The 26145-nt window shown below is 38.5% G+C and overlaps 1 protein-coding gene across 5 annotated transcripts in view; it reads left to right on the forward strand.

Annotated features, from left to right (window-relative positions):
• LOC109423693 (tyrosine-protein kinase Btk) overlaps window positions 1-26145 on the forward strand; it is a 471634-nt gene that overhangs the window by 158619 nt on the left and 286870 nt on the right. The window contains exon 1 of one of the 5 annotated variants that reach the window (XM_062850403.1): window positions 6662-7752. The exons of the other annotated variants lie outside the window; for them this stretch is intronic. The gene's annotated coding sequence lies outside the window, so the exon portion shown is untranslated. Of the gene's footprint in view, window positions 1-6661; window positions 7753-26145 lie in introns of those variants that run through there. 5 annotated transcript variants of the gene reach the window in all.

Below are 26145 nucleotides of genomic sequence, written 5' to 3' on the forward strand. Positions count from 1 at the left end.
TCGATCAATGCTTCATGTAGAAAAATCAATTATGAAACTTTCCTTCGAAGAACGCAAAACAATTGGATGCTTGTGGAAAAAGTTATTGATTTATTACCGATTAGTGATCCAACGAACGGCTTTTTATTTTGTTTTATCAGCAGCACTGCTGCTGCCGTTGTTGCATGGGGTGGCGGGAGGCATCACCACCCCACAGCAGCAGCCAAGGCAGCAGCTACAGTGCTGCTAATAAAACAAAACAAAAAGCCGTTCATTTGATCACTAATCGGTAATAAATCAATAACTTTTTCCACAAGCATCCAATTGTTTTGCGGTCTTCGAAGGAAAGTTTCATAATTGATTATTCTACAAGAAACATTGATCGATTTGAATTAAGGAGACAAGGGACGCCCTCTGGGATTTATTATCTGAAAGTGTAACTTTTCCCATAGTAAATCCTATGAAAACTTTGAACCGCTTGCGCTAAATTATAGTTTCACTGATTGCGCTGAAATTTTGCACAGCTCATATGGGACCTAAATGGGATCTAAAAAGTCGACTGAAGCGAGGATTTGATATTTGTCCCATACTAATGCACAGGCCCTTCTGGTCTTCTGACGGCCGAGTAGTTTGACGGACTCGGTCAGCGGTGGGACTCTGCTTTCTGTCTTCCACTTCTCTATCTTTGCTTCAGAGGTACAACTCTTCAAAGTATTAAAGCTGTTCCTTCAAACATTTCGGCTGGTGGTTCTTTTGCGACTCCTCAAGCATTATGGAGTGGAGGGTAGTTGGGTTACTGGCCTTAAGTATTCGGACAGTGACCCGAGACATTGTACTGTCGTTTTTCGTGCCCGTTAGCACGTTCGTGCGCAGACATCCTTCTATCTTGGTTCAGCGTCTGCCACCCCTTTCAGGCTACCAAAAGGACTTCGTTTTCGCTCTGGTGGTGGGTTTTGGAAGTAGCGTGGGTGGTGCAGTAGTACGCTAGCCTAGTAAACTATGGACTAACAGTATAACTGACGGAGAAAACTGCACGACACTTACGGACACTATATGCACTATTTTTAACAAAACACTATACAAATCCCAACAAATTCTCAAAAACACTCCACACTGAATTGCGAACACTTACAAATTCTTAAGACTATCGATGCATTGAAACAGTGTAATTCTTCTTCTCCTCTTTCTGGCGTAACGTTCTAACTCAATAGCGCTATTCTTTTCGTCTCATAAGAATTTGATTATTAGTTCCTATACAATTTTAAGATCTTCAGGTCCCTTGGGTGTCTAATAAGCATTGAGGAACGGACTTGCCGACAAATTTGAATATACAGTCAAGTCTCCCATTAGACGCTGCCACCCACTTTACGCCCACCGCGTTTTCCAGGCTGTCTTCCAACCAATTTAGTTCATTTTTTGCATGTGATGAGTCTGTAGTAAGCACTAACAGCGCTAAAAAATCAGCTGGATTGAATACAAGCCAGCTGAGAAATTGCGATGGGCGTAAAGTGGGTGGCAACGTCTAGTAGGAGACTCGACTTTATAACGGATGATATCTCCAAAACCACGGAAGCAGACCAGATATTTTGCGTTTTGAGGACTCTAAGCTGTTTATCTCTAGTACATATTACATCTTACAATTTCTGTTCAACCTTGGCAATGTTATTTAATATACAATACGACCTTTACTGTCTGCATGTAAAGTGTAGCCTAATGCTTTGATTTCGGGCTCTACGGGTATTTATCTTCGTTCGGCGAAGTTTTTTTTAGTTAGGAAAAGTAGTTTCAGTTGCACGTGAGCCTAGATCTCAGATCCAAATTACTATAAGGGATTTTGTTCACAATCGTGTATTTGCCTGTGCACCTAATAACTTTTAATTTTATGAAGATTTAAATCTGTTAACACTGATCTTACTGCTGTTGGAAATCGACTGTAATCTTGACTCTATAGATTAACGGCTACGCAGTCTTAGGCTTAAAAAAAAAACGAGTTTTATTATTCACCCGACGTTTCGACACGATGAGGACATCCTGAGGAAGACACTATCACCGTGTCGAAACGTCGGGTGAATAATAAAACTCGTTTTTTTTTAGCCTAAGACTGCGTAGCCGTTAATCTTTAGACTGATCATACTGATGAAATGATGTTGCGTTTAATTTAAGCTAAGAAGGAAAGTAAATTTCGTTGATTTATGGTAATTCTTTTAGATATTAGACTTCAAAGGTACCGCAAAACATGCCAAAATTTCTTTTAGATTCCCTTATTTCTGTTGTGCTATGTCCTATTTGTTTACATCCGGGGTTTTGGGACCGTTGCTATCGTTGTCTAATCGTTTGCCTCATGTACCGAATAATGCGTACGATGGCGAGGCTCTTCGTAACATTCCTCCACCCGTGAACCTACATGACGCCCTAGGGTTCCTCTACGGAGCCACCATCATGATTAAAAGGCTCACCGCTCTCCATGATGTCTAGCAGCGACGCATATTGAACGCACATGTTCTATGAGCGAGCCGAAAATGTTCCCTGATTGCTCTCAAGAGCATGCTCACACTTGTGAACAAAATCTAGACAATTTGATTGCTCACGCAACGGTATTCAAACTTGACAGTTCAGAACTAAATCGTCTGCCATCTGCCGTCCAATATCTTCTGGGCCGATAAGTGTCTAATTGAACCACCATGTTTCTGCTACATATTTGCTTAAATGAATCAATCCAACTAATAGCCCACCGCATTTATTCGTTAATTTCTAACCATTTTAAGCGATTTTTCGATGGAGGTAAATGTTTTTGAGTTGGATGTTGGGTATACGCTGGATGGCCGACATAAGGACTCTATCCATTACACATAGTCAGAGACGGACCAAGCCCCGAACATGGATTTCTTTCACGTTGCTGTAGCTGAGAAAGGCATCTAAGGAGACAAGTATCAAGAAACATTTCTAGCCCGGGAACTGGTTAGGGTTCTACCCAGTATATGTGTTTAGAGGTGTATGGAAATAAAGTGAAAACCTCTAATAAGAGACTAACCCTGTCTGCGTCCACTCACAAGTAGGACAACGACAACGATGTCGCGAAAACCTTGTGAAAATCTCGACCGATCAGCCAGCGCTTCTCAACGATGATGATCCGAGTGATGCACTGCGTTCAATCGCCCCAGTGTTTAAACCTGAACACGACTCACGTGAGCAAAATGTGTGAACAGAGCATGAACAGAACACGTTCAAATGCATCCCCGATGTCTAGTAGAATTAGTTTCATCGTGGACCTTCGGAATACTCCCAATGCTATGTGTACTTGTGCTTGACGTACTCGTCCGTCTATCACCGAGATAAACTTTTCTAGACGTCAGCGAACCCATTGCTGTTGACGCGCCGTTCTATCAACAACAAGAACCAGATCACCAACTTTTTAGGCCCCGCGTTCCCGCAAACCATTTTGTGCAGCGAGGGATGATCGATGGGTACTCCTTAACCCACCTACGCCAACACTCGTCGCAAATCGATGGGCCAGTTTCCAGTTACTTCGTAGGTCTCCTTGCTGTAGTATTGGCTCGAAAAGCAGAATCTTCAGGTCACGGGAGTTGCCAAACTGAAAGTGTTGAGCCGATTTAAGATGAATGTAGGTGAGAGGCCTGGAATTAATGATGAATTCGGCGTCCACTAGAATTGTTTCCAGGATTTCATCGTCTGGTTTTCGTCTGGTCATCGACGCCGGAGGTATGAACACCCATTTTGTTCTGGCACTTGTAGAGGATGACACCAGAGCTTCGTTCGTCTCACGCTTCTTCTCTAAATAATTGCACTTTCCGTTGTCAAGCTGGTGCAGAGGGCTGAATTGCAAGATCTCCACTCCATCCTAAGCGATTGCTCGCCATCGCAGCTCATGATGACCTCAAATATTTCTTGCTTCGTAGGAACGTGGTTGTGGTTGAAGTATCCATTGATGATCTTCACGAAGGTTGACGGTGTACGTGAAGCAGTTCACACTGGGCATCCATTTCATCCCCAAAATCAATTCCATGTTCTCAATCCTCTTCAAGGCCAGTTCCTAGGGTTGATCTTCCTATACTTTTTTATGGCCTGGCAGCACATCTCCGGAATTGGAAAGGTAAGCTCAAATTCTCCCTTTGCATGAACGAGTTACACCTCATTCACAACTTCTATTGCTTCTTAGGTCGTCTGGCAGCTGTCCAGGTAGTCGTCCACCTAGTGGTGCTTGGTGATAGCGACCGTAGTCCGTGGAAATTGGTCGGAAAGTTCTACGATGTTTATGTTTTTTTTTACAATTTGGGCTGACACAAGCGAACATGTAGACCCAATCGTCGCAACATAATCGTGATAGTTATCTTCCGTTGAAGTGTCACGCCACAGAAAGCAATCTTGTTCCCTGATTTTAATCTGGTAGAACATTTCCCGGATACCACCTCACACGCCAATCGGAAATTGGCGGAAGGAGTTAAGTACGGCAAGCAACAGTGTCAGCAGTTCAGGTCCATTAAGGAGTTTGGAATTGAAGGAGATAGACCTACTGCAGCTTTGGCATATCATCTGAACTTGCTACTTTCTGGGATGTTGAACTACTCCTAATTTTAGGAACTACAAACGGCTGCGTTTCACTGAGGCCGGTTCCGCTTGAATCGCCCTGTAGGTGTAGTTAGTTGTAAATCTGTTCACCCACTAGATCTCCGAGCGGCGACTCGCGATAAAATCCCGTATCTACTCATTCAATAGGTGATCCATATGGTGCTTCAGTCGGCAATGATTTGCCATAACTTGTAAGGTCATTATTGTCGTGGCTGTTCAGGCATGTCCTGCTCAAGTTCTTCTTCTGTGTAGTCTTTCACTGTTCGTTGATGTTTAGCTCCTTAAACTGAGAACTGTTTGCAGCTTTGTGACCCTCACTAGTACAAACAACACAGATTTTAGTCGGCTTCCTAAGTTGTCTAGTCGAATTCGGTTTACTGCACTCTCCCTTACCTGTTGTTTTTGTGCTTTTACGTCTTCTCGTGGATGATCGTGGAAGATCGGACCACACCACTCACTGCGTTGACCATGAAGCTCCCAAAGGTCTCTAGTAGTTCTGCCAACGGTTGTTGGTCCTTGTACGAAGCCCACTCCTATTTCATGAAAGCTCCTTCGGTAAATATGTCATTATCACAAGAATAATCTGTATTAGTTGAGATTAGCCTAGTCAAGTACGAGACACTGAAGATGACCTTACAGTTGAGGTCGAAATGCGTATCTGTCATATAGGATGCAAACACTTAGTTGGAATTAAAAGGAACAGTATATAGCTCACGTCGCTGAGGTCGTTACTATTATATTTGGTTCGTGTTTTTGTCTTGTTTCCTTTTAGAAGCTGGTTGGTTTAACGGATAGTTTGCAGAGCCTAACAGCATCCTCCTATCTCTTTGGAGGACCACATTGAACAGTTGAGCTTTGATTCTTCACTGGCCCTCGGACGTCTATCAGCCGCCCCTAACATGGGGATCAGACGCTGTTGTGAGTTAACCATCCACAAAAGTTCCCTTTGGCCCGGATGGTACCACCGGGAGATTAGGATGGGCATTGCTCAATGGAATATGTATTACGCGTTATCCACCTTGTACCACGCCGATTTTTTTGTAAAACAATAGAGAAATGGCGCTGTTTGTTGGAGACTTCAACAACGGGAGAGTGGGACCTCTTCAAGCGACGAACCTGATCGATATGAAAATATCGGATAAACACACATTTGATAGCTTGACCCATAAGCCAATTCTGAAAAAGTGGTAATTCTACAGCAAGTTCCTTTTCTCTTTTATTTCTAGGTGAGTCTCAACCCATTCTACCTTAGTACTGACGCATTTTTGATAGGTAAGGTAAGTAATCGATTTACACCATAAATCAATCATCATTTGATTGCTTGGCCAGAGCCTATTCTAAATTGATTAACTCTAATAAGTAGCGGTATCCTCCCCAAGTTATTCTTAACGCCTCAAGTAGGCCCATGTTAGCATCCTTACACGACCTCAGCGGCTTAGCGTGTGCAATACAGCAGACACACACCTCCACAGGAACCTGTTGTAGAGGAACGCTAAGCCTAACAACGTTTTTACATACTTGTTGCGATCGATCTTCGATCTTAACTTACCCTCCGAATGTGCGCGAACCGATCGAAAGAACCGCGACCACAACACCAAGAAGTGCACATCGATCGATATGTAGGTATGATACACACCACGCAAGCATAGCATAAAAGCTTGAAAAGCTTGTTTTGCGCTTCTGTGAGTATTGGTGCGACTCTGTCTGTCTGTCCGATTCGTTCGACGACGACGAAGCACCAACAACTGGGTGTACCACTCTTCATGATCACCGCTGCGACCGTCCGTAATCGTGTGGGTTTGTGTACGAGTTGACGAAACATGTACACGACAAAATGTGGTCAGTGTAAATCGATGGAAAAAAGCCTGAACCAACAAATATCGCACGTAGTTTGAATGAACGGTAAATTTTCGTTCAAGATGAAAGCTCTTGCTGAAGAAACATACAGAAAATGCGAAAAACTCAAGGCGTTGTTACTAGATCCAGTTAGATAATGTACGACCTTTTTTTTGCCCATATAGCCGAATCAGTAAACGCACGGATATTGAGTGAGGTCATCTGGGTTCGATTCCCGGTCGATTCGCAATTTTTCGTAATGGATATCTACTTGACGTTTCTTCTTATACTTACATTGACCACTTTTTGGTGAGTGCATTCCATTTCGAGCCCGGTCGGTCCATGTGTGTATGTTTTGCCAACATTGCAAGAGCTCTAACCAGCCCAGCTAAACCCAAGGCACAAGCAATGACGGTGACGACGACGCGACGCGGCGGTCGGAACGGACGGACAGACGAACCGAGACGAAGACCGTGATGATCATGTTTTGATCCAGCTCGCTCGCGCAGTTCCATGGTAGAGTTCCCGACGATAAGCCGCACGTCGCACGAGAGATCCGTTCCTCGTTCATATTTGGTGTCGTTGCATATTTTCACAGTTCCTCGAGAGTTCTGTGTGGGTAATTTTTCGAGAAGAATGGTGAAGGTTTGGGTGATCGGATTCGCCTCGGATCAAGTGTCGCCGAAACAGTAGTGACAAAAGTGATAACGAGATATTGGGGTGATCCTGCGAAGGGCGTTGAAATTGACCTACCTGGGAGAGATAGGTCGCGCAAGTCGCGCGTCGATAAGTGTGACAAAGTTGGAAAACTCGTTTCGGGAATTGATGGTGCTGTTGCTGGTTATTATTATTGCTGGTACTGGTTCAGCTGGTGGTTCGAAGTTGAAGGTGTTTCCAGTAGTGAGAAGAGAGTGAGAAGCTGGCTGGAGGGCCCAGAGAGTGTGTCGATCGCGCGCGCGGTGAGTCTCGATCTCTGGCTGCAGCAGCGCAGTGCCATGTCATGAAGTGCTGTGCTGTGAAGAAGAAAACAAACAGGAAAAACCAGTGATACTGAAATCGAAAAGATTTGTGGATTGGTGTGCGATTGGTCAAAAGTTGGCAACTTTGGGCCCGTTGTCGATTGGGGGCTGTTATTGTTACTGTTGTTGCTGGTGGAGTCCGGAGTCTGGAGATGAAGAAAGAATCGCAATAACAACAGAAGAGAAGAAGTAAAAGAGTTGCTGGATTTAGCATTGAAATCGGTGAGCTGAAGTGCGAAGTTTTCGAAGTCAGTTTTGCAGTCCTATCTGATGCAGTGACCGGATTACAGAAAAGGAGCAGAAACGGAGCAGTTTTCTGGCAAAGGCAGACGTAAGGAATTTTCTGATTTCTACTGAAACATTGGGGATAATTTTGTGTACGAGTTGCATTCCACGAGAAGTTTGAAGATTTTTTCCAATAGTGTTTTTTAAATTTTAAACCGAATAATGTGCATAGTCACTAAACGTACTATTAACCCTAGTAGCATGTTGGGGTCAATATGACCCAGACAGGCACGCTGAACGTGCACTACGCCATCGCGGCGTGAAAAACCTAACACCTAAGAAGGGTTAATATAGATCATTCTATTGAATAACGTTATCGTAAACTTTCACAAAGCCTTCTACATCCGTGCAGAAGCGATTTTTTTTTTCATTTATTACAGGCCAAGGAAAACATAGATATTTATAACATCGAAGGCTTGGTAAAGTACCGAGAATTTGTAAGAGAAAATCTGCAAAGAAAACTGCTGAAATTTCTGCGGAAACTTATCTCACGGTTGTATTTAACCCTAAAAGGGATACCTTCATGGCCTCAGTTTCGTCACCTCGCTGAGTGTGTTCCATCAAAGACGAGCTCTGAAAGGCGCCTGGGGTCCAATGGACCCCAGGTATCCTTTTTAGGGTTAATATTCCATGTATAAAAAAATGTTTTCAAAATCTTGAAGCTATGCATCAGCAATTACTGAATGAATTCTTCACGAACTTCTGGAAAAAAGTTTTGATAAAGTTCTTGTTTTGTTTATTCTTTCCATGATTCTTTCTGGCTTTATTTTTCCACTAGAGCTCACTGGACCTCAATCCAATTTTATAAATAAATACTTCAATTATTTTCTGGCACTCCTACAATTATTAATTGAAGGGTTTTCTTTCGAATCTCTGGGATAAAAAAATGTCGAGGAAATTCCTACTTCACTTCTTTCAAAAATGCTCTTATTTCTTGAAAAGTTTTTCGAAATTCATAGATAAATCTACGCAATTTTTTGGAGAAACATGCGTGGATTTTTTTTCTGAAAAAAATGCATTAAGAGCTTCTGACTAAATTACTAAGATTCTCTTGGGAAAACAGAATAATCACCAGTACGTTGGTTTTCCATTTTGAAAAATCTTCGAAGGAATTTCGGAACCATTTAAGGAATGCTTGGATTTAAACTCCTCGAAAAGTTTATAAACAATTAAAATAAATTGTTGCTAAAATTCTTTTACGGATTTTGTCTTTTTTATTTCCTGAAGAGTTCTTATATAAAGCTGGGTAAAAATACAAGAGCTCTTGATTGTTTTTATTTTTTGCTGTTTTGGTTTAAATCATAAATTATGATTGTGAGAAAAATGCCATAAGTACAGTACTGAGCAGAATAAAGCGCGCATTGGCTGTATTATTCATACAAAATGCTCAAATTTGAGGGATTTAGTCTCAGTTACTAATGCACCGATTGATTTGATCAAATTTTGCAAGGATATTCTAAATAACTTGAATTTTGATCTGTGCAAAAGGTGTTCCTAAGCATGTTTTTTTTGTTTGAAAACATCGCAAAACTCTCACACAAAAGAAAGGCCAAATTTTAATTTCTGAAATATTTTGAAAACAAACAGCTTACTTAGAAAAGTTACGCGTTTCGTTGGACTGATCAGCTTTGTAGAAAAACATATTCGTCTAAATTACAAATTTCATAATTATTAGAAAATCAAAATTTTGTGATTTTTTTTTAAAGTTAGTAATTTGCGATAGCTTTTAAAACTTTGCATGGAATAGTCTTATTTTTAAGCAAGTTAAATATCAAGCCATCAAGAAGGTCCAGTTAAAATTTGGAATCGATCTGTGCACCTAACAAAACACTCAAATCTTGGGAATAAATAATGTGTGGAAAACTTTCTAAAATAATATTTCCTTTTCATCGAAGTATTCTGAAACAATTCAAGTAACACTTAATGTAGAATATTATTATTAGCTTTACCTAGCCCTAGGCTGGTTCACCTCAGGCGTGTAGAACATCTGTAGAGCATCTTCCCAGTTTTTTTTGAAGAATGAATAGAGATTTTCCTGAAAAGCTCTCTGAAGCTGTCAAGACATTCGAAAAGCCCAAATTGATTTTGAGAACATGAAAAAAAAAACTCTGAAGCAGCTAGCTTGGGATTATAATATTAGAATTTTCTGACGGTGACCAGTCTTAATTACCTTTCCAATTTTGGAATCTATAATTTCCAAATCATGTTATTTTTGTATTTCCTTAACGAGAGATACCCACGGTTTACCTCCCTTCCGAAGGAAGAACCCACATTTTTTGAGTTTAATCGAGAGTGGGATTCGATCATAGATAGGTACTTGGCGTGACAGATCCATTCCAAGATGATTAATTGATTTTAGGAGAGAATGTCAATCAGCTCTACAGGATTGATGACATTCTTTTCTAAAAAGAGCCTAATATGTTTTGGGGGCAATTCAATAAATAGTTGACAGTGGGTGAACTAGAAGATTTTACGGAAACTGCGGAATAACTTACACTGAAATAACTATGAGACCTGACATTATGTTGGAATTTGTGCAGCAAGTTTTGGTGGAAATTCGAGACACAATTTTAGAGCTCCTAGCTATTTTGTAAAAGGGTGTCTACTAACTGAAAAAACCTGGAAAACCAAGAATCCTAATGAAAGTTTTATTTAACAGGGAAAAACCTTCAATATTCAGGAAGTACCGTGAATACTCAGTGAAATTTTGCACCAATAAAAAAAAAAACCAAAAACAAAAACATTGGGTCGTATGAACAAAAGGTAGCGGATTTTATTACTTGTAGATCTTCTCAAAAATAGAGTCCACAGAATTACCTACATCGTTTGTTTGAATAAAAAAAGTTTTCGATTATTTTGTGTTAGTGTATTCATCTAGAAAATCGGCTACAACGATTTTTACAGAAATTTTGTCAGGATTTCTTTCTGGAATTTCTTTGGGAATACCTCTTGAAATTTCTTCCGTATTTTTTCACGCCATTTGCTTGATTGTCTTCTTTAAATTCCTTCCGGAATTTTTTCCGGATTCCTACCAGCATTTTTGTTTTTCCAGCTTGGAATATTTTTTTTTCGGTATTCTTCCTTTAGAATCTTCCAGGATTTTGGAATTCTGATCGATTTCTCCTGGAATTATTACGGGTATTGCTGCCAGAGTTCCTGAGAGTTTGTACCCGGATTTTTCCCGAGATCTACACAAGAGTTTCTTTCAGGATATATCGCAGATGTTTTCACGGAATTTCTGTTAGAGTTTCTCTCGGGATTCTTATTGAAGGAGTTATTCATGGAATTTCTACTGAAGCTCCTCCAAAGGTTTTTGGAAGTTTTTCACTGATTTCCAGCAGGAGTTTTTTTTTTTCTGGATTTTTTTTCCGAAGATTCTCCAATGATTTCTTCCCTGGGCAAATGCACAACCTTGTGATCAGCTTGATTGCCGTCAGGTCTCGAGGCTTAAATGTATCTTTACTCTACAGAGAAAGATGAACACTCGTGGTGCCAACAAGAACCGATACTTTTCGTGATCAAACCAAGAAGCGTCACGGTCCTTTTTTGTTGTTTTTGATATATTTGATTTCTATTTGCAGAAAGGAAGTTGATACACAATTTGCCCTTCTTGAAATTATTATTAATCAATTTTTTCAATATTGAAGATACAAGAACAAGAAGAATATCGCACCATATCGTCAAGCCTGTTTATTTTGTGTGAAAATATGCAAAGGTAAATAACGTTGACCATTTAATTAACAACACATTCTTTCACAGCTCAATACGCAAAATCAATCTCCAACTTTTCCTCAACCTTAAGGCCACGCAAAACTTAAATGCCGCATGGATAAAAAGGTTGCTATACCTACTCCCAAGTTCCACGGTATATTATGGACGATGTGAGTTCTTGGACTTGCATTGGAGACTTGGCCCCATGACCCCCTTGTGCATCAATAAGATAAAATAAAATATAATAAAAGATTCTCCAGTGATTTCTTCAAGAAATTTCCGATAGCTTTCTTCTTGAGTTTCTTCTTGCATTTCTTCAGAAGCTTCAGCTGGTATATTTTCCAAAGGTTCTCACGGGATTTTTTTTTAGATTTTCTGGGAGTTTCTCACGGGACTTCTCTCAGAAGATTCCTTCCGGTGTTGATCCTGGGATGTCTCTCAGAGTTTTTTCAAAATTTATCCTGAACTTTGTCCTAAGATTTTTTGCTGAGCCTGGAATTCATGCAAGAGCTTTTAGGATTTCTTTAAAACTTGCTCCCGGAGTTCTTGCAAGATTTTTCTCTTAGGATAACTACGAGATTTTTTTATAAGAAATTCCCGGCTAAATATCTGAAGGAATCCCAGTCAAACTTTGTCAAAATCTCCGCAAAGACTTATTTTTGAAATCTCAAGAGGAACTTCGAAAGAAAATCGAAAGCTCTAGGACTAATCACAGGAGAAAATGTTAAGGAAATTTAAGGACTCTGAAAACCTCTAAAAGGAATTCCGGAAGAAACTACGCGTGAAAACCCACAAGGAAATACAATAAAAATATATAAAAACTGTCTCTGGAAGAAATCCCTAGGAGAACTTTTGCAAAAATCCCGAGAGAAACTACTCCGAAACCACTAAGAGAAATTCCTGGAAGAATAAAAAAAAAAATATGGATAGAACCCCGTGAGGAATCCAGTGAGAAACTCTGGAAGAAAGTTCAGCAGAGACCTTGCGAAAAATCGCTAAAAACCTGAAGTCGTGAAAATCCTTCCAAGCTATTTATGGAAGCAAAGACGTAAAAATCTCTTAATATAGTTGGGAAAACTGGAAAAGGCCAAAGCAGAAACAAAAAACCTTTGATAATTTCAAGGAAAAACTCTGCGAGAAACTGGCAATGAATTTAAACGAAATATCCGGAAGAAATTGTGATTCTTCCACTGGTAGAATTTCGAAATCTCAACATTACTACACCACCAGCACAGAGTACAAACATACAAGTTCATATTCAAATAGCTCAACTTCTTGCAATAAACCCAAAAGAACTTTGGGAACAAAATAGAAATAATTGTGGAGCGGACCTGGTGTGATGGTTAGAACACTTGACTATCACGCCGAGGACCTGGGATCGAATCCCACTCCCGACAAACTCGCAAAAAAAAATGTGAGTTCTTCCTTCGGAAGGGAAGTAAAGCGTGGGTCCCGAGATGAACTAGCCTAGGGCTAAAAATCTCGTTAATACAGATAAAAATAAAAATAAAAATAAAATAGAAATATTCCGTGCACAGCGGGAAGGGGGTGCAGAACAGTGCGAACCATCAGCGATCTAAACAAATAGAAGCTGATTATTCCATAACTAGAATGACCCTGGCATTGCGCTTGCTGATTCACTCTATCCATAGTTGGTTACAACAGAAAAGACTGAATTTCATACACGTCACCCACCATTCTTGTTTTGTGACTATCAACACTGATATGGATATGACGATTACGATTGTCATGATGCTCTCCTTCATCTCTTGCTGTGAGAAACAGAGGCATGCCCAACAACGGTATGCGAAACGACGACGTTACGACGTCACGAATCCCATTCGCTTTGTGCATAGCTCCGGTAGAACGCACACGCAAAGCGCACCACGCAGAGTGCCTGTTTTACGGTAAATTCTCTCTCGTTTTGCCCGCCATGCACCCACTGCTCAGAGAAACTTACTCTCTCGGGCGTGATATGCCAGCTGGTTCGTATCACTTGGGAAGAATGACATCTGCAATCGAATCTCACGATTCTCTCGTGATGGTCACGATAGTTCGCTGCACTGGGTGTAAGCGGAACAGATCCGCTTTGGTTAGCTGATTACTAATGACAAGGCATTGTTTATAGATGGCTTGTTCATTACTGTGGACATTCTGCTCTTGCTCAGCTTTGCTTATAGTGTTTGCCGATTTTTTAGGCACAAGATAGTAAGTGCTAAGTCGTGGCCGTTAATAAATCACGAATTTTTGGGCTCCCTCTCCAACCTAGGACTGAACTTTAGACACTGTACACTACGCAGAAACGGTAGTCTTTTGACATTAGCGTATGAAATTTGCTGCTCAGGAACCGTAGCAACAATTTCCATTATTTTATTAAAATTAGTGTAGCCTCTGAGAGTCTTAAATAACAAATTCTTCGATTCAGTTTTTGATAGTTTGTAATGAATGCCAAACAAAAATATTCAAATATAAAAAAGAAATGGGCCTCTGAACTTTGAAATATTCTGCAAGAATACATGTATACATACAGTCCCATTTCCCAATCTTCCGACCAAATGACGCAAAACCTCGCAGAAACCAACAAATTCTTTCTCCCCTTTCAACATTCACACACTCCACACTTGGTCACATATGCAAACCAGTTGCGACCGGGTCTCCATACCGCCTCCGCGCAAAACCTGGCTGGAATGGAACTGTGGAACTTTTGCACAACAACAACAGCAGTGTTCTGCTTTCCAGTCGAACCACTTGGAAGAAGACTCGTTGGCCTGTTCCTTGTTGTTTTTGTTGTTGTTGTTAACTCGCAAAGACAACGTGACAACGACCCTCCAAAGTTTGCACACACTCCGGTCCGGTGCTCAGCCCGGGGAGAATACGAATCGAACATAACGGTAGTGTGTAAATGATATCCCCGAGGTGTGTAGTGTACGTACAGTACGACGAAGCGCCCGCGGTACGGTATCTTTCTCCTGCTGTTTTGTGCGCGATCGTTGCTGAACGATCGCAAAGACGACGCGTGTTGTAAGTAAGCTCCACTGACTGGCAAGCGAGCTATGGCGGGTGGGTAATCTGCATTGCCGAAGCGATCGACCTCTGGACTGCGCGGTTACGACGACGACGTGCAGACCCGGACCACCTGATGGGGGTGGTGATGATGGTGGATCGTAAATATGCAACGCACACATATCGGATCGATCGGGCCAGCACAGAGCGCCAAGTTGGTACAGAGATCCCGTGCAGGGCTGGTAGCGGTGAGTTAGATGGTTGAATGTTGCTCTTTCATGCGAAAACTCATAACTGACTGTACCTTCCGCATGGAAATTGATCAAAGAGTCAACGAACATGAATTTACAACAATTAAACAAGAAAATTTTTGACTTGGTGGTTTTAATCATACAAATTCGGGTGGCTCCTCAAAAACAAAACTTATTTCCAAACATTACTTGTATGTATACAGCTTTCGTACAGGGTTTTCGGAAAGTAATAATACACGCAGACATTTACATGATACAGGATTACGGAGCCACTAGTAATCGTATGCTCCCGAATTCAATATATTAAAAAAAAAAAAAACAAAGGTATCATGCGGTATCGATTGGATAATAAAAAACCCAAAATCTCTCAAGAACCTTCATGGGAAATCTTAGAAACGCCCCGAGTCCCCTTGAAATGGCCGTGCAATCACCGAAACGCTTCCGAAACCCTTTTGAAATGACTCTAAAGCTACCTGAAATCTATGGTTTGCCCAAGGAAACATCTTCGACCCTCCATGGAATCCATCTGATACCCCTTGAATCTCCACGAAACGGCTTTAACAATAGTACCGGATCAGGAGAAAATAGCTGAAAAATAACAAACTCAGGTATGTAAAACCGAATACCTACAATCTGATAAGGTATCAAGAAGCCCTGCATAAGAGGTAAAATACCTAAATTAATAACTGGTGTGTATTCTGTACATAACGCGTGAATAATGACAACAGATATGGCAATACCTAAATAATAATCGGTGATTTTTCCATACAAATAGCGATTTTGCCATAATTGAATAACACCTCAAGCAGTCCTCAACACCAAACTAATAACTCGGTATTTTATCAATACCTACAAAATACCTAAATAAGTTATTTTCAATACCTGGATGACTGACCAATACCTTGTCTTGATATGATACCTGGTATGCTGCAGTTATGTGTCAGTTATTCGTTCCTGCTCGGGTAGCGCTCCCCGGGTAGAAGAAAATAACTAACGAAGATCAAATTTTGCCATTAAAAATGAATTGCTGAATGGCAAAATTTGTTATTGGTTTGTTGGGAATAAAAGCTAAAAGACCAAAATAATAACTGACTTTGTACCAGAAAATAACTTAATAATAACTAATTTTATCCTTATGAGAACAAACCAAGGGCAAAATATTTCAAAATGCAGAATACCTGAAAACGTTATTATCGAGTTATTGTCATTGTAAATTTTGTTCTTACGATTGAAATAAAAACTGTATTGTAAGTTCAGAAATGTTTAGTCCTTGGTTTGATCTAATAATAAAAAAATAGTTATTATTTATTTTTTCTGGAACAAAGTGAGTTATTATTTTTTGTTCTTTTAGCTCTTTTTCCTAACAAACCAATAACAAAATTAGCTCTTTATCAATATTCGATTTAATATAAAATAAATACTTCTTAACTCATCAATAACAAAACAAGTTATGATTGCGCCATTGGGATGTCATTTCACTTAGAATGCTCAGAAGAACTTATTTTTCTATTCTATGATTACATATTTTGTTATTATTCAGTTATTTATTGTTATTCAATAATAACTAAGAAATAACAATTTTGGCAATAATTACATTTTTTGTTCCTAGCAAGTTATTATTTTGTCCTTGATTTGTTCTTGGCCTCTGCTCGGGTCCGGCACGGCGTGCATTCAAGTTAGATCGGTTGCGGTTTGTATGCGATAGATCTAATTTCCCCTAGGAGAAGGCGCCCAATAGAGCCCAAAAACCACAGCTGTAAAGGCATAGGTATTCAGCATGACTATGCTGAGGATGACGAGTTCGATTCCCGGTCTGTCCAGAAAGTTCTCGAAATGGAAATTTTCTTGACTTCTTGGCCATAGAGTATCCTAGAGCCTGTCACACGATATTCAGAAGAATTCCACAAATAAATACTTTCTAAAAAAATCTCAAATTCGTTCAATAATACTCTAACTGCTACATATCAAATTTCTTAGAAAACATCACCTGACAATTTTCCATAAGCCTTGCAAAAAAAATCAATAGTTTCGCTAGGGTCATTATTTAGTCACGATTTTCGTTAATTAGGTCACCAAAATAATTATTTCAACCATTTATTGTTTGCTACCTCAGCCAAAATTTGTTGGTACTTTTGACAGTATTACTGGACGAAACTTCAGAAGACTTGCTTCGGAGAAATTGCAGGAGTAAATCGTGTGAAAAATACTGGAGGAGTCCTTAAAGAAACATCTGAACGAAAAATTCCAGAAGAAAAATTTGAGCAATTTGTGGAGAAAGCTTTGAAGAAATTCCTGGAAAAATCCTGTGAGCAACTCGTGAAAAATACTTTGAAAAATCTCAGAAGATGTCCATAAGAATTCCAAGAAGAATCTTCGATTCATTAATGAATGAATTCTGGGAGATATTTCTGGAGGGTTTTTTGAGAATGGATAAGTTCTTAAAAAAAGAAGAATTCACAGAGCAATCTGTAGCGGAAATTTTTTAAAAGAAAGCCTCGGAGAAGATTCTTGGAGTGCCCTCGAATTTTCCAGAATATTCGACGAAAATTATGATAGAATCTTCGGAGGAATTTTTAGAGAAATCCTTGTAAGAATCCTCGAAGTAGTTTATGCAAAATCCCTTAGAGGACCTCCTAAAGAAATCCTGAAAAATAATAATGGTGGAATCCGCAATGGAATTTCAAAAGAAATACTTAGAAGAACTCTCAGAGTAGATTTTGGAGAGAACAGGACCAGATTCACAAACATGGGGGGCCCGAGGGCACTATGTTGAGAGGGCCTTTAATCTGCTAATATAGTATGTAAATAATAAAAAAAATGTCAAGAGAGTTTTTGACAGAAATCCCTTATGAAACTATGACATACTTTGCAAGATTTTGATCCTGCAAAACTTTTTTAAATTCCTTTGCAATAACAATTTCCTCACAAGGAGGAACAAGGAGTGAGTACGAATTTTGCCCGAAACTCTACCATAAATTATGCCCATAATTTAGGAAGAAGAAAAAAACTCAAATATTTTTGTCTTTATAAATTCAGACCGAAATTCTTTCCAAAACATTTTACTTAAAATTCTTGCCAGATTTCCTCCATAAATGCATGAACCGTTCTGGGGAAGCTGGACAGACAGATGTCATCTTTTCAATAGGGACCAAAATATATCACATACATCTGTTCAGTAATTTATAAATTGGTTGTTACTGTAAAAAGTAATAAAACTATAGCGAAATATAAGAATCGCTATCATGAACATTGAAAAAAGAGATGTTTTTTTTTTATTTATTATTATTATTATTATTTTTTACATTTTTCTTCGTGAAGTGAAATTTTGTGGAGGTCATCAATTAATAATTTCTTGGAAGAATCTTTATTGAGAATTTGGAGGAAGTTTAGTGGAAATTTTCGGAGTAGCTTATTTAGTCGTCGGTGAATTTTTGTAGCAACCCTCGAAAAAAAAATCGAATGAAATAAAAAAAATATTGGTTAAATTTCGAGATTCATCTCCTGCTTATTTTTTTAAGAATACTTTAAACAGTCCACGATAAATCATAGAAAAAAAATTATAGAAGAGTCCTTGAAGGGATATCTGAAGGATTAGAAAATAAATGGAAAAACTCTTGAGAGAACCAGTATCCTCAAAGAAATTGGAAACGAGTTGCTTGAGTGACCTATGGAGGTTTTCTCGTAAATGTTTTCGAATAATTTCCTGGAAAACCCTTGTAGAAATTCGAGGAGATATCTGATCATTTTTTTCTGGCAAATTCCTCGGATAAAACTGTGGTTCAATCTGGGAGAAGCTCGTAGAGTAGTTAATGAAAGAAATTCTGAAGAAATCTGATTCTGGAATTTCCGACTTATGATTTTGTTAAGAAATGGAGAATAAAATTCCCGAAGAAAAAATCGAATGATTTCCTTGTATATTTTCTGTTAGAGCCTAAGTTGGATGAGGAAAAAGTTTTCGTGCATTCGCAAATAGAACATATATTTGTTAAGAAAGTTCTGTATACGAATTTATGTAAGCGTTTTGCCTAATTTCTGAATGTTTGTTTTCTAATTATTGATGATCAAAATGAAAAAAACAATAAAGAGACATTTATAAAGAAATCCTGATACTAGAACTACAATTTCTTGAAGGACTACTCGAAAACTATTTAGACGAAATCCTCTAAGCAGTTTATAGAGGAATTTTAGGAAGCTTTTTTTAGAAAAATCTTTGGAAATATAATAATCTTGAAGAAATTTCTATAAAAATCTTTTAAATAATTCTTGGAAGAAATTCCTTGAGAGAATCTGGAGGAAATTTTATAGATCTTCCTGAAGACATTCATTGAGTCATCGGGGAATCGCTGAAGTAACTCTCTTAAAACTTCGGAGAAAACTTTTTAAAATTGTCTTGGATAAACTGCAGGATCCATCTTCTGATCAATTCCAGATAAATTGGAGAATTTAAATCTGGCATAGTCTGGGGAGGAATTTCTGGAGGATTGGATAAACACAATGAGCAAAATATTTAGAAAATCTGAATCCTCGACGAAAGTGCAAATGGAACTGCATGAGCAAGCTTTGCAGGCCTTTTTGAGAAAGATTTCGTTTTTGAAATGCCGAAATCACTCAAAGGGGTTTTTCCCTCTTTCTAAATTTCAAGTTAAAATAAACAATAACAATAGCAAGCTTTGCAGGAATTTCTGAAAATGTTTTGGAGTAATTTCTGGAAGAACCACTTACAAATTTCAAGAGAAATCTTAAAAATCATGTAATAATGAAATAAATCTGCCATTTCTAGAGAAGTTTTAAGAGAAACTCCTGGAAGAATCCTTTGATGAATTTTTGAGAAATCTTTTGTGAAATCTGAGAAGACGCCCTTTTAGGAATTCTTGAACAATTATATTTGAAACTTGTGGGAGGTATTTCTTATGTAGACATCTTTGAAAGAGCTTTTGGAAGATCCTTTGGTGAAATTTTCGTAAAATTATTCTCGCGGAGAGCTCGGAGATATTTCGGATATAGTTCTCGTAAGAATTTTAGAGGTCTCTAAGGAACAATATCAGGAGACATCTTCCTGGATTTTTGGAGGAATCTTTATTATAAAGAAGCCCTCAGAAGAGCTTATAGAGAATTTCTTGAAAGTAATAATGGAGGTATGCGCGGAGGAATTTTAGGGTAGATCCCTGAGGGACTCTTCGCAGAAATTTTTAAGGGAAACCTCGAAGAAATTTCAGTAGCAATTCTCGGATGAACATCCGTAGGAGACATTTGTAGGGGCCTCCTAGATTTTTATTTTAAATTTTTCGGCACAATTCATGGTGGATTTCTTATGACATTCTGAAGAAATTTTTCCAAAGAATTTCTCGACGAGAGTGAAATTTCTGGTGGAACCCTTGGACTAATTCTTGTAAACTTTTTCTGAAAAATCCTTGGACAAATTCTCGGTGAATTATGTTGATAATTCGTTGAAAGAAACCCTACTAAGAAAAACCTAGAGAAATCCTTTAAAGAATTCTTGAAGAAAATCTGCAGTAAATTTTGAAGAACATTCTTGGAAAAATACTTAGTTGTCGAGGAATTTACGTAGCAATCTTTAAATAAATGTGGAAGAAATCTCTTCAAAAATATCATGCATTTATTCTTTGATGCATCTTCTAATCAATATTTTGAGCAAACATTAAAAAACATCATACATTATAAATTGAAATACTGGAAGAGTCATAGGAGGTATTTCCGGAGGATTGGAAAATTATAATGCATAATTTCTTGAGGGTATCAGAGTACTAAAAAAATGGATGAGTAACCTTCGGAAGAACTACTGAAAATGTTTTAAAGAAAATACTGAAAAAATCTTTAAGAAATTTCAGGAAAAATCTTAGCAGAATTTTTGTTCAACTCTTCTGACGAATCTGTGGGAAATTCTGGGAAAAATACTGAGGAAATTTGTTGAAAGAAAGTCGTGGTAGAAATTTCTGACAAACCTATTGTGAATTTTTTGAGATGTGAGTGAGTACTTTCAGACGAATTCCCAAAGGAAACCCCAAATGAATTACTACATTGAACCAAAAATTCAGCATATTTTAACCTTATCGAAATCGCACTGGAGTTCGCTATTGGGACGCATCATAATCTATTTATATAAAAATGCAGTGGCATACGTGGGACCGCGCATAACTTGCGAACGGATGGTCCGATTTGAGTCGTCTAAGTTTTGTCCTGTCCGTTTTCACCCAAGGAAGGTTTATGAGACAAAAAACATAGAAAAAAAAAATAAAATTCCATACATTTTGACCGGGGACTTGGTCTTGCCTGGAGACTTGAAATGTCAAAAAACGCAGTAGGCAAGACAAAGTTTGCCGGGTACAGCTAGTTCTAAATAAATTTCCTGAAATTTTGAAAAATGATGGACATAATAATATTTGAGTCATACTAAAACTAGAAACTATGTACTCCAAAAATGTCGTCTCTATATGGACCGTTTTCAGTTAAGTTTTTCTTGAACATTTTAACAGAGATTTTTACAGAAATTGTTCCAAGCACTGAATCGTTTTTCCACAAACTAAATAAAATAATTTATTGTTAAAGTTTTCTAAAATCAATATTTGTTTGAAATGTCTTTCACTCTCTTTTTTTCTGGGGAATCACTACTTTGGTTGATATTTAGCACTGTTCTGCATATCTCAAAATGGTTTGGTGTCTTTTAAAGCATATTTACATTTTTTTCAAATGATTGTAAAATTTATGTTTTAGATGTCATTGTTTCTTTTGTATTGGATCGCAACAATTAACATATTTTAAATGTTGTTCCCAATTATTCTATCATAGTAAAAGTGTTTAGTGGAGTTGAATACACTCTAAATTATTTTCCCTAAAATTACACGGAAAATAAAATTTTCTATATAAAAAAAACAAAAAATTCCAATGATAATCATAAATTTTCAAAATGTTTTCGTCTTTTTAATTATTTAACGGTGTTCCATATAGTGGAAGCCTATACCAAAGTCTATTAAAAAAAAAATAAATATATGAAATTGAAAAAAAAACAAAATTCACAAAATTGCGATTTAAAAAGTATCACCTTCCAAAACATGTTTAAATCGGTTTTAGATGACAAAAAAATGTCATCTAGATCAAAATGAAAAAATAAAAATGGTTTCAGAGGGTTGCCTTTTCAGAAGTTCAAATGTCCTCAAACTTGTTTGTTGAATTTCTTGGAAGTGTGTTTGAAATCAACTTCAATGGTAAATCCCACAAGATTCCGGCAAACCACATCGAATTCGGTCTTCATTGTATTGGCTGATTTGCATCGCCACCAACTCCGCCAACCAACTCGGAAGCGATCCAATCGTTTTAGTTTTTAGAGAGTAATTTGAATAATTAAACAGATTATCTTCGAATACTGCGTACATTTGACCGTCTCCATTTTCACCGCCACCACAGATGAACCATCTGACAAATGAAAAAAAAAAAAACACTTCCAACCAAACGGAACAGGAACTAAAACGAACCGAAACGCAGAAGCCCAAATCAACAAAACACCGAACCGAACGATGACTATGCGTGAAAAATCGTTCAAGGACTTCTTCCGAGTTGAAGCTTGGACGTTCCACTCAGCAGCAGCATCTCGACCCATGCGCCGTCCATCGGCAATTTGGATCTGCCATCATCAAAAGCACTCTCGACAGAGAGGTGACAAATCCACACGATTTCACACTTCTTTTTTTTTGTCTTGTTTGCCTAATGTCGACACCTTCCGTCCGTCATCCGTGGCGTGTGATCCGTATCTCTTGACATTTTGGGAATACCTGCTTTGAATCATTGATACGGCCCGCGGCGGCGACGCGGCAAGCGACGATGATCATAGAGCACCTCGCTGCTGCGCCGCTCGTGCGTTGCGTACGTATTTGGGAGGTTGATTGGCACTTTGGCATGTGCTAAGTATGTCGCACGTTGTTTTTGGCGGAGCGGTAAGGTGGTTCCGCAATTGAGTCGTTTGCATAGCGAACAAATGTTCGTCGCCTTTTTTGAACGTTTAATCTCCGGGAAGATTACACCTCATAAACCTATTCGCCATCATCATCGCAGAGAGCCGTAAAACCTTCATCTTGCATTGTGATCCCTGATGTTGGTCCCACAACTTGACTTGTATAGCCAAAACGTGAAAGTGAATAAAAAATTGCCTCTCAATCAGCCGCGACAACTTACTTCGCCTGGCGAACCCACAAACTACAGCATACTCTTAGCACTTATACCCAGAGAGTAAAAAATTCGAAGATTGAAAATGAAAATTGACATTCTTATTTTTTCATTCGTGTTTGGCCACATTCATTGTCAGCTGAATGCCTCTCTTTTTTCATTCAATTCTCTGTCACGAATATTTTTTCGCACGTCGTAAAATGTCCAATTTCTGTTAACAGACGCACAATCCGACTTAATGGACAAATAGAGAACATAATTAATATTCTAATTAACTACTATACACATGTGTTCAGGTAATTGGAAGTATACTCGGGAGTTACGGTCCAGTTTTATTTCTCAGTGAAAATTATCAGTGACAGAAAAATGAATGAATAGGTGAAAAAATTCATTCACCAAAATGAATTTTATTTTGATCCCTCAGTTGAGAATCTTCAAAATTCACGTTGAATTTCACTCATTGAAAATGAAAATTTTAAACTCTGCTTATACCATCTACCTATTCAAGCAAGTGTGCCAGCAACGCGTTGGCTGTTCGAAGTTCGAAGACAAGACACACGTACGACACACTATACGGGGACTGGCACACGGTGACCCCGATTTGGTGGGGTCTCCGAACAAAATAACAATGTAGTCGTAGTCGTCGTCGTCGCCTGGCAAAATAATCAGCTGCTTGGTGGTGGACTTGTACCGGTGGTACCTACGGTACTAAACAATTGCAAAAAGTCAACGGCCACGACACGATGACTACTAAATATCCTCTGCGGGATCAGTTCGGGGGCTTGTTCCAATTGTCCCGAAATATGCACCAGCACCCGAATGAAAACGAGTTCAACAGAAGTAAAAAAAAGTGTTGCTCTTTTTGTACGGCTAAAATGTGGAATCGATTAAACAAGCTACTGACTGGCCCACGGAATCGAATCGGTGGATTTGGTGTTCAAACTCACCAACTCCACCGATTCGAGGAAAAGTTTACATTGTATCTATTTGTACATTGTACGGAAAATAGTGTTTTTCAAATAATAAGTATATGTTGCTTCTTAGCCAACACGGACTTTACATTGTTTTTGGAATAGAGCCTGCTATTCAGCTCAGTGACAAAAATCTACATAATAATTTTCGAAAAGTTGTGTTTATAAAACTTTCTTTGAAGGTTTGGGCTTTATTATATAAATTTACAGAATATATCTGTAAATTTACATAATAATGAAGTAATAACAGTAATACCATACCATAAATCATAATCAAGATTGTCATTAACATTATTTCTCAAACACAGATATAGAAAACAAAATGGAATTACTTGGACCACAAATTTAGACGTACAATGGAGATTAAGCCAGTGTTACTTTTATTCGTGAAGGTTTGATCGCGTACAAAAGTGGAGACTATATACGTGCATTGACCGCATAATAATAACGTTATTTGCCTTAAAGTGTTATCTTATGTGATTTATAAAGTACACTATTGCGATGCAATATAGCATCTTATGCGACTTAAAATATTTGAAAAAAAAAACAATTCTCGTGACTCAGTCTCGAACTAATGACCCTAGGATTCGAATGTCACACTTTACACTAAATATCAATCACTACTTATGATACAAGCTGCTTAATCATCATGACATTTAATTTCACCTCAGTGTTTATTAAAATGCGCTTGGAAAGTTTTGTAGGCTATCTGGTGTTAAAAACGACCAAGCGAGATTTTCCACAAAGTTATAATTAAAATATTCGAAAGTTTTCCAGAAAATCCTCCAATAGTTCTTTCAGAGATTTTTTCAATTATTCCTCTTGGGATTCCGTCGGAAATGTTTGCAAAGTTTCGTCCAAGAACTTTTCTAGCATTACCATTAGAGATTCTTACTAGGATTCATCCAGTGATTAATGAATGAATTTCTCCAGAAATGTTGTACTTTTACTGGGAAAATATTAGGAATTATTGCTGGAATTGCTCGCTCATGGACTGGGATCCCTCTAGCTAGACATTTCTGGCAGGAACACTCCAGGATTTTTTCCTGGGTTTCCCACCTGCAGGAAATCTCCCAGGCACTCCTGGAAAACTTTCAAGGGCAGTAAATGGAGATATTTCTGCTGAAAACGCATGAGAAATCTCAGCAAGAATTCCCAAATAAATTCTAGTAGGATTTCCTGAAGGAATCCCAGCAACAGTTACTGAAATTCAAACAGCGCAGCGGTTTCTAGAGAAAAGTCTCTGATTGATTCATAGCATGAACTTCAAGAGGATTCCCTTGAGTAATCCTAGGAGGAAATTCTGGAGGAATCCTTGAAAGAATTTTTGGAGGCACCCCAGAAGGCATCCGTGTGAAAAATTCCGAGAGGAATTTCCGGGGAAATCTTTTGAGAAATCCTCTTGGAATTCTTCCAGAAATGTCTGATGGGATTCTGCTAAATATTTCTGCTGGATTTCTCCAAGGATTCCTCCGGAAATCGATCCGGTGGTTTTATGTGGTTTTAGGGATTTCTTCTAGGATTCATCTAGGAAATTTTTCTCGAAATACCTCCAGAAATTATTGCTGAGATTCATACATGAACTCCTACCAGGATATCTAGAAGAATTCTTGCTGAGAAGTCTCAAACATTTTCAGATACTATTTCTGTAGCTATTGCTGTTGGGGGTCCCCCTGATGCAAGGATTTCTCGAAGAATCCCAGCACGGATTCCCACCACGAATGCCTGAAGACATCATAGAAACATAACAGGAACAATTTCAACAGAAATTCTCAAGCGAATCTGATGGGGATTTCCAGTAAGGATACGAAGACAATTTCCTAGAATAAACCCTTGTGGAATTTTAAAAGAATCCTTAATAGAAACATTTTTGGGTGAATTACTGGAGGAATTCTTGGATAATTTCCCAGATGATTTTTTTTTAAATATCTCTAAAACCACTAAGAATACCGCAATTTAAGGCCAAAGTTGGCCCTTGAATATTCTAGAATAATCGACTTAGCCTAGAAAAGTTATGTTTGAAAATTTATCAGAATGACTCCGTTTCAAGTAGAAACAAATGTCTGATTCAATTCAATTCATTTTCAAGCAATTCCAAGCATGGGGAACACTCACTCAGTTATTGCCTTTCTCTCTCTTAAATACTCGCTATGTGCAATCTGAAGGGAGTTTGCATCTGCCCCAGTGAAGCAAATTCTCACAATTTACATTGCGTATTCTGCTTCTTAGCCGAGTGCCGAACGAAGCAAGGAATGACGGCCAGTGCTTGAATCTGAGTGCATATGAAAAATATTATCAGTTATCAGCGCCGGCCACCAATTACTA

Source organism: Aedes albopictus, chromosome 2 (genome assembly GCF_035046485.1).
Source record: "Aedes albopictus strain Foshan chromosome 2, AalbF5, whole genome shotgun sequence".
NCBI lineage: Eukaryota > Metazoa > Arthropoda > Insecta > Diptera > Culicidae > Aedes > Aedes albopictus.